Source organism: Notechis scutatus, chromosome 2 (assembly GCF_049901735.1).
Source record: "Notechis scutatus isolate UNSWTSFEM ecotype Mainland chromosome 2, rNotScu1.2, whole genome shotgun sequence".
NCBI classification, from domain to species: domain Eukaryota; kingdom Metazoa; phylum Chordata; class Lepidosauria; order Squamata; family Elapidae; genus Notechis; species Notechis scutatus.
In genome coordinates, this window is record NC_142010.1 from 84,153,053 (window position 1) to 84,167,787 (window position 14,735).

General features: G+C 36.5%; 1 protein-coding gene across 5 annotated transcripts in view; it reads right to left on the minus strand.

Moving 5' to 3' along the window:
- Positions 1 to 14,735, minus strand: part of ACSL6 (acyl-CoA synthetase long chain family member 6) — a 113,370-nt gene that overhangs the window by 73,657 nt on the left and 24,978 nt on the right. The window contains exon 1 of one of the 5 annotated variants that reach the window (XM_087955336.1): positions 536 to 652. The exons of the other annotated variants lie outside the window; for them this stretch is intronic. The gene's annotated coding sequence lies outside the window, so the exon portion shown is untranslated. Of the gene's footprint in view, positions 1 to 535; positions 653 to 14,735 lie in introns of those variants that run through there. 5 annotated transcript variants of the gene reach the window in all.

The window sequence follows — 14,735 nt, forward strand, 5'->3', positions numbered from 1 at the left end:
TCCATGCATTTTCTTTGTCAGAAATGGGTGAAATGCATCGGGAATTCACTTCAATCCAATTAATTAGTTCAGGTCATTTATTTGAAGGTACTTACTGCTAATGCTTGCTGATCTTAGGATCATGTATCAAGTCTATTTTCTTGCTTACAAAGAAACACTAAAAAGCAGGTAGAAGCCACATTGTTCAATACAATAGAGTTTTCATCCTGATCTACCTAAGACCCAACAGAAGGAGCCCTACTGACCCACTTGTTTATTTCAATATGTATACCTGGTAAATTTTCTCCCAAAACAACCTTTTCAATTGTTTTCTTTCTTCCTTTTTGTACCAGCTACTACTCTTGGGGTTTAACAACATTTCTGTGAGCAAACATTTATGCTCCAAGAGAGAAAAAAAAAGGGGGGGGGAATGCTATGGAAAAGTTGAAACGAGGATTTTCAACTGTGCAAAACAGCAATTGTAACAATAATGCTCAAGATCACCTTGCTCTGGCTTTGTCTATCTACATGAAGAAACCAAAACATACATACTCACTTGGTCCAAAGAAAATTTGTAAGGTTCTCCCCATCATTTGATACTAAGCCACCTCTTCTTCCCCATTCTCCCAGGTGAACAACAGCAGCAGCGGAGAAGAAATTGTTCTGAGAGTTTCTCCGGCATTGCAACATCGCTCCACTCTAGCTGTGTTCAGAGGAATGACAGCTCCACCCCTAAAGGCAGACAGGACCACCCCTTTCAGCCAGTTCACCCTTATAACTGATAGCCTGAAATCTCTTGCTGATTCCACCGAGCCTTACTGGGAGTCGTTTTTTTTCAATCCCCCCCTCCAAAAAAAAATTCCCACCAAAAACTAAGTCTGCAGCACACAAAAATAAAGTAGTCCTCTTCCTGTTGGCTCCAGGTGACCATATATTGAATTTTTAGCCTCCTTAAGAAATATAAGACAGTAGTCCTCAATTTATGACCACAACTGAACCCAAAATTTATGTTGCAAAGTGAGAAATTTGTTAAGTGAGTTTTGTCCCATTTTATGACCTTTCTTGCCACATTTGTTAAGTGAATCACAGCAGTTGTTAAATTAGTAATACAGTAGTTAAGTGAATCTGATTTCCCCCTTGACTTTGCTTAGTCAGAAGGCTGCAAAAGGGGATCACATGACCCTAGGACACTGCAACTGTCATAAATGTGAGTCAACTGTCAAGCATCCGAATGTAAATCAGATGACCATGGTGATGCTGCAAAGGTCAAAAGTGTGAAAAACGGTCATAACTCACTTTTTCAGTGTCATTGTAACTTTGAATGATCGCTGAGCGAACTGTTGTAAGTTGAGGACTATCAAATTCTGATCAAAGCAGTGTTAAAATGAGCAAAATACAGGTAGTCCTTCATTACAATTGTTCATTTAGTGACTGTTCAATGTTACAAAACAACATTGTTTTGTACAAATGAAACAACTGGTTCATATTTATGACATTGAGTGTCCCAGGGTCATGTGATCACCTTTTATGACCTTCTGACAAGCAAAGTCAATGGTGAAGCTAGATTCACTTAACACCCGTGTTACTATCTTAATGACTATAGTGATTCACTTAACAACTGTGGCACAAAAGGTTGTAAAATGGGGTAAAATTTACTTAACATTTGTTTCACTTAACAACAGAAATTTTGGGCCCAATCATGGTCAAGTCGAGGACTGCCTGTATAGAAACTACAATGCGCCTTTATGGGGAATACAAATCAGTTTTTTGCTCTTTATTAAGTGATTGAAAAATGAAAAAAGTATGAATGGAAGTCATTGTATACTTGCTGATCAAAAAAAGCATATGGTAGCTACTCCACCCAGAGTCACTGTGTTTTGTAAGGTGGGCTATTGTATAAATTAGAGAAAAATAGATTTGAATTATGAAATGCTTTATGTAAATATGAAGTTAAAGTTTGGTTGCTGAATTCAGTAATAGTGGCATATGATGAAAGCACTGTAAAGCAATTTTAAAAAGAGTCTCTCTCATTAAAACCATTCACACATGCAGAGTTATAGTTACATAGCTACTCTTTGTATTTTGAGGATATTCGGTGGATTTTGTTCAGTTTGATATTCAGAGCACATTCCTTTTCCTTTTTTCTAGAAACAGGGCTGAAATAAATTCTTACAAACAAAGCTAAGAAAGCTCCAGCCAGCCAACTGGATGTCTTTAAGAGATCTGACCTAAATGATGAAAGCCAATCACTTTTTTTCCCTGCAGAACTCTTAAAAGAATCTGCCAATCTGCAATAAGTGCCTTTTGTGTTTTCAGAGATGGGATAAGGAGCCAACGTTTTGCCTGTGAGCCAGACATGCCTCACAGACAGAATGGGGAGAAGGGTTAGGGCTGTTTATTTGGAAATGGGAAAAGTATTTGTAAGTGCTTCATTACAATGAGTTCCACAATATCTATCTGACAGGCTTTTCTGAAGTTATCTTCAGCTGCACTTTGGCTCTGCTGAACAGCAAATCTGAACCAACTTCCTGAACATTTATAAGGAGGGAGCATCCTGATTTTGGAAGCAAACTGGTCCAGGAAGGGAGTCACAACAGAAAAGTCTCAGTATTGCCCTTCCCATTCCATTTAAATATTTCTCCCAGGGTAAAGTTCTATCCTCTTAGCTTGCCTCTTCCATAGGCAGATTTTAGTTGGAATAGATCTCTTACAACCAACATCCTTGTTCCTTTTTCAGAAGTTTGTAAGCTTAGACAACTATACATGAGCGCTTTGTACACCAAACTGAGTACATTATATTGTATTTTCTCTCTCAGAAATCCAAAATGTCTAATTTGTTAACCTAGGTGCTGTTAAAGACCTCTTTGCAGAAGAAATTTCAACATCATGGCAGCCTAATTCTCTGCTGAACCAATTCTTTCTTGAATAAATCTGGAACTGAATGTCTGGAGTTCAGGAAGTTAAATCTTTTACAATACGTAGCTTTTGCTTCCAATCCTTGCCAAAAATCCCCTCTGATGCATGATTATGATTCCCTTTCTATAAAAATGCTCGTCAAAATGGAAGGAAATACCAAGTTGATTAAAGCAGGAAAAATTATTCTGATAAAATGTTAATTCCGTCTAATCATATTAATAACTTATTAATAGTAAAATGAGTAAGCAGGGTGGTTTGAATTGCAAAAGGCAATTAGCAAAACAAAAAGAAAAAACATTCTTTAAATATTTTAGATATATTTTTGGCAGATTTTATGAATTAGAGTTATTTAAACAAAGCTCTCTGGGAGAGAAGGAAAGCTTTTTTATCTCTCATGGATCTAGCACTGAAACAACATAATGAGGCAAAGATCTGAACATTTTTTCCTACTCTGCCCCATTTGAAATGCCCTCACCTTTCTTTTGCCAGCATTAACCTAGGATGTGGTGTTAGTGTTCCCATACTGTATTAAAGTCTAAACCATAGTTGACCAACTACAGTTCAGAGTTTGCATAGCATGCTAAGTCAAAATCAAATAAACCAAATTAGTAGCAGTCATAATGTCATTATGTCAGAGCAAGAAGGTAACTTCTGAGGCTCCACACTTGTGCTTTCTAGAATATCCCTCTTTCTGACAAGTATCCAGAGTAGGCTTGACCCCAGTCTGAAATACATCCAGATAGTTAGATAGTACAATAATAACCCTTTGAATGTGAAGAAGGTTTTTTAGGAGGAACTAAAGAGAGCTGTGGTGGCATAGTGGTTGAACACTGTACTGCAGGTTAACTCATTGCTCACTGCCAGGAGTTCGATTCTGAATGGCTCAAGGTTGATTCAGCCTTCCATCCTTCCAAGGTGGGTAAAATGAGGACCCAGATTGTTGGGGGCAATATGCTGATTCTGTAAACTGCTTAGAGAGGGCTGTAAAGCACTGTGAAGCAGTATATAAGTCTAAGTGCTAAGTGCAAACTACACAATTACCTCTTGGTATCCATTTCTAGTGAATCTCACAACTTCTGCTACCTCCTTTCCTTCCACTATTTTACCTGTCAGCATTTTACACAGAACAGCTGAGGAGTGCTTCTCTAAAACATCTTCCAACTGGGCTTTGTGAAGGACTCTTCAAACTTTGGAAACAATACGGGACTTCCGGTTTGAGCTTCTTCAGCGACAGACCAAAACCTCGTCTCTCCGAGGCTTCGATCTGGGCTCGCTGCTGGAGTGCCCCGAGCCGGCTGGTTTTGGGGCTAAGCCACCCCGTAGAGGTGGTGAAGAGGGGGGAGACTGCCTGCAGGGTTGAGGAGAGCCGCATCTCTCCTCCCCAGCTGGCCAATACTCCCTTTCCCGAAGGCGGCTGTAGCAGTGGTCAGAAATGGCCACCACAAAGAAGAACTCGACCAGAAAAGAATGTGCAGGAGGAAGATAAGAAGAGAAAATTTTGGTTGACTGGGTCAAACAGCAAAAGCAACAAATAAGGTACCCTGGAATTTAAACTTAACAACATTGTTCCCAAAGAAGATTTTGAAGCTGCGAAGGAGAGAGAGAAGGGAAAGGATTAGTTTTTTTTTCTTCCCTTCCTTATACTGATTGCTAAGAGACTTAAGCAAGAAATTGAAAAAAAAATCCACTTTGACATTAATAGGCATCTAAGCTGAAAATAAAAGTCAAAGGGATAATAAAGATTTCTGGACATTTAAAAGTTTTTAAAAGCAGGAAAGGAGAAAAAAAAGAATAAAAGGGCAGGATCTGGAAAAATGGAGGAGACTGCCTGGAATTAAGGAATGGAACTGTAATTAAAAGGAACTTACAGTGAAATTTTAACAAGATTCCTCAAAGATACATTTTAATTGAAGCTTGGTAACAAAATAATAGAACCCCAGCAAGAGAAAGTGGAAAAAAGAAGCAAGAAGAAACAGCCTTGGATTATTTGGATTACTTGTTGATTTTGGGTTTTTGCATCTAGATGACTAAAATTAACTGGGTGGTTGTTTAAAAATCTTTAAAATGGTATCACTCTTAGAAGAACTGAAAATGGAACTTTAAAAAATGGAAAGAAGATGCACAAGAAGGGACAAGTTCTTTGGCTTTGTGTTTCAATTCTTAGAAATGGAGATTTGGAACTATGAGAAACAACAAGAAACGCTTGCAGAAAAGAAGATTGGGACAAAGAAGAAGCCATCTTTAATGATCAAATAATTTTAAGTGAGGGGAAAAAAGAAAAGGGGGAAAGAGAGTGAAAGGTTTAAGACTAGAAAAAACAACCAAAAAGAAGAACAATTTGAAAGATAAGTATAATATTAGAAAGCAACAGAAGAGGGGATTACAGATGAGAGAGTTAGAAGTAGAGAGACGAGGGGGTAAAAAGGGGAGGGGAGAAGAGGGGGAAGAAGGCAAGGAAAAGAAGTTGTAAAAAACAGAAACAAGAAATGGAGAAACAGAGAAAAGATATAAGGATTGTAACCATAAGCTTGTTTAGAGATAATGGGTGAAAATTTAATTGCAAAAGGGATTCTGCAAAGGTACATAAGATAGCATTGTTATATTACAAATATAAATAATTTTAGAAAATATGATGATGGATAAAATATTTACTGTAATGTAGTGGGATGTTTGTTAATAAATAAATGAATTAAAATGATTGAGAGAATTAAAAGGGAACATTTTTAACTATTAGTAATAATTTATAAAAATATAAGTGAGAAATATGGGGGGAAAAAGAATTAACTATGGAAAGTTTATAAGTGTTCCCAAGGAAGTATGATATTTAATTGAAAAGAAATGTTAAAGATGTTAAGATTTTAATGCATATTAATGATAGAATTGAATTGGAATGGAATGTGTGTTTTATTTATTATATATATATATATATATATATATATATATATATATATATATATATATATATATATATATATATATATATATATATATATATATATAATTTCTTTTAAGAATATAGTCTCTATTTTAAGAATGTACCAAGCAGAACTCGATTTGAAGTTATGTATTATATTGAATGCTATAATCTTAAAGGTATACATTGAAGCTTAAATAAGAGTTTGAATGGATAAAATTAAAGGATATAAAGGTGTCATACTCTAATTGGTAACTACAGGGAAAAATTTGCTTAATGTGAAATTGAAACAGGACAGACAAAACTATAAATATAATGATTTGAATTGAGTTGAGATAATTAAAACAAAGTTGAGAAAATTAAAAGAGGGGAAAAACTATGTAGAAAATATAAAATGGTAATAAGATATGGAATAGAATATAAAAATGAGCATGAAATTGAGTTTTGTGTCTGTATGAAGAAGTGATAACCTGGGACCATGCTATTTTCAAAAAAGATGTTTTATTTGTATTTTGTTTTTGTGAAAACCCAAATAAAATTTTCAAAAAAAAAACAAACTTTGGAAACAATACGACAACAGATTCATATCAGTGAAGAAATACGAGGCCTTAGAAATAGTATTTTTCTAAATGATGCCATTAGTCCTAGACATGAACTTTCTCATGCTCACTTGTTCCCCTAACCCCTGCAAGGGATGATAAATTTTAATTATTTTAATGTCTTATTATCTGTGTGCCCTTTAATGATGAAGTGACCATGGGTTTCTCCCTTTTCCTTTCAATCCTCCAGGGGTCAAATATTATGATTAATATTTGATTTACACCCTATTTTTCTATTCAGCAAAATACATTTGTCAAAAGGAATTTCAAAGCATGATCAACGGCTTAATTAAAAGCTCTCAGCAATCAGAGGTTTTTCTTCCAGTTGAAAGCGGACTCCTAGAGGGAAGAACTCTCCCAGAATGAGGGAAACAGATAGGTGTCCTCACAGTAGGCTTATTTTTTCTGTTTTTATAGAATATACTTCAACCTGCAAGCTTCTTTAATATTAATTTACTTGGACAATTCATGAGATATTGGAGATTTGGAGATAAAAATTTAATGGCCAGCTTTCTTGGACATTTGGTTTCTTTTTACATTATAATGTATGTTTCCTCCCCTCCAAACTCTAGAAACACAGGAGCCAATAAAGCCATTGTGTGCCAGTCCTATTGCTATCTTTCTATACCATACATTGTCTCCTGGTATTGACAGCATTTGTACAGAGATTGAAGAAGTATTTTCCTTCACAAGAGTCTCTTCTATCACCTGCTGGCTGATCCTTCTAACTGTAAATGCAGGGCTGAAACTGGGGTCTTCGGCACTAAATTATGACTCCTCACTGAGCAAAGTCTAAGCCAATCTGATATTTAACTACATACCTACGTATCACAGACAACATGAAATGTCATAAAGATCAACTAACAAGCAAGAGAAAAATCATTCCCTTACTACTCCACAGGGCTGTTGGGTTTCCATGTGGACCACAGAGAAAGTGAAGAGGACATTACATTTGAAAGGCAACAATATATAATACTATATCTATCTATCTATCTATCTATCTATCTATCTATCTATCTATCTATCTATCTATCTATCTATCTACCTAATACATATTGATTTTACAGAAGACAATGTTGAAAAAGCACGATGCAATCTAAAACCATCTCTATCTATTGGACCAGACGGAATATGTGCCTACTTCTTAAAAAAGCTATCCACTGCCATAGCAGAACCTCTAAGCATAATATTTGAAAAATCTTTCAGGACCAGCTCCTTGCCAAAACTATGGTCACAAGCCACGGTCATCCCCATCTTCAAAAAGGGAGACCTCAGCCTAGTTGAAAATTACAGACCAATCTCCTTATGCTGCGTCACCTGTAAAGTCATGGAATCAATTATTAACCAATCCATTATCCTCCACTTAGAGACAAACAACCTATTCTCTAATAAACAATTTGGTTTCAGAAAAAAATTATCCTGTAATCTGCACCTCTTACACTGCAAAAACATATGGACTACACAACTCAACCAGGGCAAAACAATAGACTTCTGTAAAGCCTTTGATTCAGTGGTACACGACAAACTACTCCTAAAACTTAAATCTTACGATATCTCTCGACACCTGCATAACTGGATAGAAGCATTCTGTCAAACAGACAACAAGGTCAAAATTGGGAGTGTCCTATAAAATTCTGTACCTGTCAATAGTGGTGTCCCCCAAGGCAGTCTTCTAGGACCAACTCTCTTCATACTCTACATAAATGACCTCTGTGATCATATTAAGAGCAACTACATTCTCTTCGCTGATGATGTAAAGCTGTTCAATACCACAGACAATGCTGCTACCCTTCAAAAAGATCTTGACTATGTATCAGAATGGTCAAAAAAATGGCAACTTCAAATCTCAACAAATAAATGCTCTGTCTTACACATTGGCAAAAAAAAATAAGAAAATAAAATACAAGCTGAATAGTCAAGACCTTGTTGATAATCCAACTCTGTAAAGGACCTTGGAATACTCATCTCTAATGGTCTAAGTGCTAGAGCCCACTGTAACTACATAGCCAAAAAGGCATTAAGAGTTATTAACCTAATCCTACGTAGCTTTTTCTCTGGTAATATCACACTACTAACTAGAGCATACAAAACATTTGCTAGACCAATACTCGAATACAGTTCATCAGTCTGGAACCCACATTACGTATCTGATATTAGCACAGTTGAGAAAGTCCAGAAATATTTCACAAGAAGAGTTCTCTGCTTGTTGTAGAATACCTTATGCCACCAGACTTGAAATTCTAGACCTAGAAAACCTTGAATTATGCCGTCTTCGGTCTGATCTAAGTATGGTATATAAAATCATACATTGCAATGACTTACCTGTCAATGAATACTTCAGCTTCAACCATAACAACACAAGAGCACACAATAGATACAAACTCAAGGTTAACCGTACCAAACTTGATTACAGGAAATACGACTTCAGCAACAGAGTGGTCAATGTCTGGAATACTCTACCTGACTCTGTGATTTCTTCCCCAAATCCAAAAAACTTTCACCTTAGAATGTCTACTATTGACCTCACCCCTTTCCTAAGAGGTCTGTAGGGGGCGTGCATAAGTGCACCAACGTGCCTACCGTCCTTGTCCTATTGTTTCTTTTATTTTTCTTATATGTACTCATTTCATGTATTCATAACTATGTATATACTTATACCTATTATCTTGTAAGTGATTGACAAATCAAAATACATAAAAAATAAAATAAATATTCATTTCCAAAGAGAAAGCCACAACAGAGTTAGCAGAAAATAATGCAGTGTCCTCCAGAATGTTATAGACCAGTGTTGTAGACTATCAGTGACATACATTCTTTTAGATCACAGTCCAACAGAAGTATGCAACTTACATAATGTGTGTGTGTGTGAGAGAGGGGGGGGGGGAGAGATCTTTTATAATGCTATACAAAAATACAGGTAATTCTCATCTTATAATCATTCATTTAGCAACTGTTCAAAGATACAAAGGCATAGAAAAAAGTGACTTACAACGAATTCTTGCACTTAGAATAGAGCATCCCCACAACCACAAATTTGGGCATTAGGCAACTGGCAAGTATCTATAAGTACTGCAACATTCCAGAGTCACGTGATTGCCAAATCAATTTGTGTGGCCATGGATAAACCTAACAACACAAGAATTTCTGGTTTATTGCAAAAAAGCTAGGATACCATTACAAAAGCATTCTAGTGTTGTATATCAAACCTGAGTTGTGTATTTTGCAAGCATATCAAATTTGCATTGTTCAAATTCATCCTCCTCTTTCAATTCCCTCTCTTTATTTAGGGTTAGAAGTAATTCTCTTTGTAACATGATGGACCATTACCATTTATTTCTTCATTTGGTAACTATCAGTTCTAGTACAGTAGCAGGCTGTTTGTTTTGTCCATATGAGAATAGGTTTCCATGTACACCAGTTGTAATAATTACATCATAGGGATTCCCCTACCTTATGTAACCAACAATTGCCAGTAACTTTTTTCACAGGTACAAAGCCTAGATGGTCTTTTGACAGCATTTCCACTTTGCATGGGCAGCCCTGATTAAGTTTTTACACAATATGGAAATCCTCTCTAAGGTACAGGTAGTCCTCAACTTGCAACAGTTCATTTGGTGACCATTCACAATTACAATGGCACTGAAAAGAGTGACTTATGACCATTTTTCACAGTTACAAACTTTGTAGTATCCCCACGATCATGTCATCAAAATTCAGAATTTGGTTCATACTCATAAGGTTATATGGTTTTGCAACTTTTTGACAAGCAAAGTCAGTGGGGAAGCCGGATTCACTGAACGACTGGGTTATTAATTATCAACTGCAGTGATTCACTTAACAACTGTGGCAAGAAAGGAACTTATATGATTGGGAAGAATTAGAAAAAGAAAATTATGAATCAGCTCAATAAGACAGTCTTAGAAAAAAAACTAATATTTTAAACCCAAATATCTACAATGTATTTCAAAGACAATAAGAAACAGCTGCTAAGAGACCAAAATGCTCTTTGCTCCAAGACTCTTACACACAAAGCAAAAACACTGTTATGCTTTGATGCTGACATGGAGCTGCAGAGCCACTCAATCTTGTTAGTTTGTGTGCCACTCTTTTTCAAATCAACAGTTGTCTATATTTCATAAAGTTTGATTCTTCTCTATAGCACAAATGCTGTTCTGCTTGAACTTAAACTGAACAGAACTTTAAGAGATTTATTACATAGATACATGGCGGGAGGAGTAAAGAAGTATTAAATTATCTAGTGCCAGAGATAAATACTCTTAGGGACAAATCTGAAAAGTTTACGTTTCTTCCATGCTACTATTCTGAAGAGCCCACAATAGAGTTCACTCACTAAACACAGTATAATTCATTAGAACGGTAAAGTTAGCACAATATCCTGGAAACTCATATTCCTGTTAATACAAGTTTACCTTCTTTTTAGTAGTTCTTTGATTAGGTGATTAAAGAGAAAATCCACTCCTTCATTAACATGGCAGGGCAAGTTGCTGTATGATAAACAGATTTGACAGATAATCAGAGTTGGAAGGGACCTTGTAGGTCATCTAATCCAAGTAGGAGACCCTACACCATTTCTGACAAATGGCAGTCCAATCTCTTCTTGAAAGTCTCAAGTGATGACGTTCCCACAACTTCCGAGGGCAAGCTGTTCCATTGGTTGATTGTTCGCATTGTAAGACAGTTTCTCCCTGTTAAATCTCTCCTTGTTCAGTTTCCATCCATTATTCCTCATCTAGCCTACAGGTGCTTCAGAAAACAGGGAGCAAACCCCATATTCACACTGATGATGTTATTTAATCCAGTAATGAAACATCTGCAAGCAAACACCCAAGCTCAGACAGCACTAAGGACTCCAGAGGTCAACCTTGAGCTACATATATTTACTTCAATTGATAATCTATTTTATGATCTTTTCAGTACAGATGTCAAACTCTAAAAGGTCTTTTGTTTTCCATGTTCTCTTCTTTCCCCTTTTTGAAGATGGGGAACACAGTCATTTCTATTCAGTTTGCTAAGACCTCATTAGTCTTCAAAGATTACTGAGAATGGTTCTGCTCTCACCTTTGCAGGCCAGTTCCCTAGAACTAATAATTGAATCAGATTGGAAACATCTGGAACAAATTGTGACAATAAGGTGAATGTTTCTGGATATCCAGATCAGTTTGCAAAGTGGATTGGGCAGTATCCATATATTCATAATTTGCACCTCTGACTTTCACAGAACTTGCTTTTAAAATAAAATATAGGGATGCCGGATTTTGCCAAAGGGGGAGAACTTCCCCCCCCCAAAAAAATTGTGCACAGCTTCCTTTTCCCTTATTCAACTCTTTTACAAAGCAAGGTTGCCTTAACTATGTAAACTGGTTCATCATGTATTCAATCCAGCAGGATATTACAGTCACATTTAGTCAGATGAAATTGCCTTGCTTAAGAAGCAAAACCTTTCAGTTGGCAAAATGCTCATTGTTCCTGAAAATGAAGGCTGAGCCCTTTGTGCTCATCTATTCACATAGAAAGCAGCCACCTGCTAAGTTACCATCTCAAGAAATTCAATCCTTCAACAACAGCAGATGTTAAAGAAGTGCTGCTTTAAAGGTTTGAAGTGTACATGCAAAACAAGGGCAGCATGCACACACACAAATGGATACCCTTTGGAGTAGCTGATTTCCAACTAAAGTTGAACATCTAATGAATTTTAAGCTACCTGACCTATGCCCAAATTTGCATACTTAATTACAAATGGAAAGTACTCAATTCAATTCAAACCTTTATTGTCAATGCACAACATGTGTACAATGAGATTGGATGAGCCTCCCTTAGTGCAGCCCCCCCCCCCCCGCCAAACACATCTCAGTAACTCATAAGTGAAAGAAAGAAAATCCTAACCCAGTGGATCATACTAGCATACTCTGCACAAATGGAAGGTACAGATTTTAGAGCTGAATCCTAGCATTTTGAACAGGTTCTCCAACTAAGCCCTATTCAAATTATATGATGTGGTTCAGTGGTGGAATTCAATTTTTTTTACTACCAGTTCTGTGGGTGTGGCTTGGTGGGGCATAGCAGGGGAAGGATTGTTGAGGTAATTCCCCGTTAGGAGAATGAGCGCATGCAGGGAGACGTATTTGAGAGAAGTGTTTGAATAATACACACACAGTACACAGATACACTGTACAGTACGTGTAGGTTTTTACTTCAAGAAAGGTTTAAGCAAAGTCCAAAATAAGCAGTCCAAAGTCATTCACGGGTAAAATCAGTCAGTTTTCAATCCAGGGATAATCCAAATATCAAAGTCCAGTGTCAAAAAACAGTTCAGTAACAGACTTACATTAAATCCAGTAATATCAGTCAATTAGGAAAAATGGAGGAAGGGCAATACTTTCCAACAGAAGGAAACAGAGATACTCACTCAGACACACTCTCTTCTGATACTAAAACTAAAACAACCCAGGTTTCTGGCTCCATCTTATGGCTGTTTGAGAAACCACACCCAACTACAGTTTTGCATTTTCTTAAAGATACAGTTTTAAAATGTCTATCCTAGTTTATATATTTCTAACCCAAATACCTGTTAGGTGACTTATATTCCTAACATTCTCCCCTTTGGGGTAAGACAATATATACAACCTTACATTCTAAGTCCATAATCTTCACAGCACGCCTTATGCTTTATAGAGTCTTGGGCCTTTGTAAAATGATCTGCTATATTGTTTTCTGACATACAGTATTCTAGCTTAATCATATTACTTTGCACACATTGTCTCACATTTAAATATCTTAAATCTGTGTGTTTCGTTCTTGTTTTAACAGCAATATTTGAAGCCATCTGTATTGCTGATTGGTTGTCTTCGTAAATAACAATAGAATCTGTTACATTAATTCCCATATCAATTAATAATTGCTTATACAAAACTAAATCTGTACATAATAAAGACAAACATGAGAATTCAGCCTCCATTGTTGACAAACTTAAATGTTTCTGTCTAATAGATCTCCATCCAATCAATGTTTTTCCCAATAATACAGCAATACCCGATGTAGATTTTCGTGTATTTATGTCTGTAGGAAAACTTGCATCAGCATATGCAGTCAAATTCAGTTCATCTTTAGGCTCCAGATACAATGCATAATGCATTGTTTGTTTCAGATATCTTAACACACGTTTAGCAGCTTGCCAGTGCCTTTCAGTCGGCTCAGAGTTAAATCTCGCTAATTGATTAACACAGTATGCGATATCTGGCCTTGACCAATTACTGAGATAAGATAAACTACCAATCAAGGACTGATAAATGTTCTTATCAAAAACAGGACTTTGTACATCAGTGTGGCTAAACTCCTGGCTCATTAGTGTCTTAGCAGGTTTACAAAGTTCCATTTTAAAACTTTTTAGTAATTGGTTAATTTTATCTGCCTGTGAGATCTTGTATCCTCCTCTAGTTCTATCTATCTTTAAACCAAGATATTGTTTAATTTCTCCTAATTGTTTTATCTTAAATTTCTTTTCCAATAGTGAGATTTCTGGCTCCATCTTATGGCCGTTTGAGAAACCACACCCAACTACAGTTTTGCATTTTCTTAAAGATACAGTTTTAAAATGTCTATCCTGGTTTATATATTTCTAACCCAAATACTTGTTAGGTGACTTATATTCCTAACAAGGATACTGTAAAATCTCCAGTCAGAGGTGGTATTTGCCAGTTCTCTGAACTACTCAAAATTTCCACTACCGGTTCTCCAGAACTGGTCAGAAACTGCTGAATACCACCTCTGATAAGTTTACTTAAGGCACAAAACAGAAAAAATATCTAGGGCTTCTCTATTATTATTATTTTTAAAAAATACCTGAAGGCAGGCCAGTCTGAGCTTAGATCTGTCTTATTTATTTATTCCAGTGATTAAGATTAAAGTCATGTCTGGCTTTTACAAACTGGATGAGGAATCCAGCAGCTTGTGAAATTGCATCATGCAGGCTGAGATGTTTTTCCTATTTGTAAAATACCTACTGCCACTTTCAATATCCTCTGTTCTTCACTGGATCACAAATGACTGCATAGCAGTAAGGAAAAATCAGCCGATAATTTGTATTTGGGATGGAAAGGTATTTAAGAAATAAATACTGTTAACTAAAATATTTTAATATATCTTCTTGTTGTGGCCCCGATTCCCGAGCCTATGCTGTCAGAGGAAGAGGACCTGGAAGATGAGGAGGAGGAACTGGGAATGCCTTCCTCCCCAGGACCTTCCTCTCTGGCAATGCCTTCCTCCCCAGGACCTTCCTCCCTGATAATGCCTCAGGTTCCATCAGACAA